Here is a 2,840-nt window from a genome sequence, read left to right as displayed (position 1 = left end):
GGCGCCCAGCTGGGAAGCCAAGAGCAGCAGGAGGGGAGGTCAGGCAAGGAATTTTCAGACTCAGAGCTGTCAGGGCTGTGTCCCACAGCTGTGGGAGCCCAGAGTCTGTTTCCACAATCACTAGAGGCTTCAAATGGTAATGAGCAAGGGTTTGTGTGTACCTGGGGCTTCGCGCGTGTGTCAACCGTGACCACAGTTCTAAGAAAAATCCCTTTCCACATCGGTGCCATTTGTGTCCCTTGTCACAAAGGATGTATTTATATTCTGGATGACTTCATTATTTCTTCATTTCAAAATATTTTTTTAGTGGAAATAAGCCAGCCGAACAGGAGCACAAGGCATTGCTTTTCACGTCCAAGATCTAAATGTTGGGGTTGCTTCTACAAATCCACAAACTGTTTTTGACCAACTTCAAGTTTCAAATGCAAACAAACAAGAGCCCTCCAAGCAGATAAATTAAGCAAAGATACTGTCCTTTCTTGATCCGTCTACTACCAAATTCTGGGAGGCTGAATTTCTCCCCATAACTGAACATGGCCACATTGTATTGAGATAAAAATCTGACTCAGATTAATAGGAAAATCCAGTTTCTATATCTGTATCCGTTGCCAGACTACTCTGGTCTAATTAATCAGGCAGTTCATCTGTGCATCAAGAGCTCTGTTGGACCACACCCAGCACTCTTCACATGACAGGATGAAAACCATCACCAGGGCGAGGTTATGGGGCTCTCCCGCAAGCTCTGGGCTCGGTCCACTGCCTTCCTTTCAAACACTGGGAAGCTGTGGAGCCACACAGTCACTGGTGGATGGTGGTTTTCTTTTCCGTGAACAGGACTTGGCAAGAAATTGTGAGATGAGAGAGGAGGAGGAAGGAGGGAGGAAAGGCATGAGGGGAGAAAGGGGAAGGCCGAGGAGGGGAAGGGGGAATGGCGGTTGTTTACAAGTGAGCTGACTCACTGTCATTCCCACACCTCGGTTCCTGAGAGCCTGAAGTAAGGAATTCCAGGAATAAAATTTGAAGTCATCCTTGGATTTCAACTCTCAGTTGCAGGAGCCAACCTGCCTAGGCAGCTGCCAGTGGCTGATTGTCCTAATGGGTGATTTTATTTGCAGGCTCCTGTTCAGACCGTGGCCTTCAACTGTGGAAATGCATTATGGGAATCTCTGATCCTGTCTCTCCGCCCTCATGGTGAGCCTCAACATGTAAGACAGTGATTTCTGAAACAGGAATTTGAAAAAGAAAAATTGAGAAACCCTGTCTGCCTCTGTTACTTTTCTCTTGTTGCTGGGACAAAATCCTTGACACCCAAAATTAAGGAAGGAAAGGTTTATTTAGCTCACAGTTTGTGGAGGTTTCAGTCTATACTCAGATGGCTTCCAGGCAGAGTGTCATGTGGCAGCGGGCAGCTGTGCATGGAGGCAGAAAACAGCAAAGAGTAAAGGGAAGGGCAGCAGCTGCGGCTTCTAGCCAGCCTCTCTCCCTTTCTTCTCTGCTGATCACAAAGATCAGAGCTCCTCCAAGGAAGAGGCAGCTGCAACAATCAAGCTCCTCGAAGGAAGTGGCACAGATTCCTTCCTCAACCCCTTTAGATACTCTTTAAGTGCTGAGTCACTCTAGAGTGAGCCCTCGTCACCCTAGAGTGAGCCCTCCATGCTCTAGGCCATGGAGTCACTGAGCTGATCCAGCTAAGCTTCTGACCACTCAAGTTGACACAGTGTATCAACCACCACACTGTCCCTCTGTCCTGAGCATCTCACTCCATCCTAGAGTCCAGCATCATATACAAGATCCTTGAGCACGTGCCAATTTCAGTATCTGCAGGAGGCATGGGCACAATCTCAAGGCCTACAGAGGACCACCCTAGATGGCTGTCCTTGAAGGAGGAGCAATTGTCTCCTGTTTTCACTGAACCTGGCTCTCGTTCCATGTATTGATGGGTACAGAGCTGGATAGGATCCCTTCAATTGGCTTTCTTTTTCTTTTTCTTTTTTTATATTTCCTTTATTTCTTTTTCTTTTTTTTTTTAAGGTCAGCTCAGGCCCACCCTGTGGGCAGAGCTGGCATGGCATGTGGTGCTGGGGATCGAACCGAGGTCCCTGCATGCTTGCCTAAGCAGGCGCTTTAGACCACTGAGCTATCTCAGCAGCCCTCAATTGGCTTTCAGCAATGCAAATCACTGCAGCCAAGGTGCTGATGTATAGTGTTTGAAAAAAGGAGAAGGGCAGTGTGCAGTCTTTGAAGGAGGGTGACAGGAAGTGTTTTTCCACAGCACTGGGACTGATGCTGAAGATAAGAAGCTATGACTTCCCAGGGCATAAGAGATTACACATCAGAGCTGAGTCACTGACCCTAAAACATTAGATATCACTTCAGTTATGCTATGCAGATTTCTCCATTTGCATATCTTTCTCTCTACATATTGAGGAGATGATTTCAGGCCTCCTCCCTAGCACAGTTCACAACACTCTTATACTTCCCACCATTTTCACAGTCACTTATCCTCAAGCTACTCCATTCTTCATGAGTTAGTAAAACCCAAGTTTGACCCTGGGTGGAGTCCTTCCTTCTGGCTAGCCATCATCATAGCTGAACTTAGGACCCTTTGACTCCCCATAACTACAAATATACATTAGTCTCTTTATTCTTGCCATGGGTTTCATCAGAAGTGGTAGATTGGAAAGCACCTGCAAGCAGGTGCAGAGGCCAGGGGTTTGATCCCTGGGTCTGCCATGTGGGCCCCACCCCCGGGGTGTGCAGAGATGGTGAGTGAGACTGGGTGTGGTGGCACGCATCTGTAATTGCAGCACTTGGGAGGCTGTAAACAGGAGAATCACTAC

Source organism: Octodon degus, unplaced genomic scaffold, assembly GCF_000260255.1.
Source record: "Octodon degus isolate 3935 unplaced genomic scaffold, OctDeg1.0 scaffold00141, whole genome shotgun sequence".
Lineage (NCBI taxonomy): Eukaryota > Metazoa > Chordata > Mammalia > Rodentia > Octodontidae > Octodon > Octodon degus.
The sequence above is the reverse complement of the archived record's forward strand: the minus strand, read 5'-3'. Positions refer to the sequence as shown.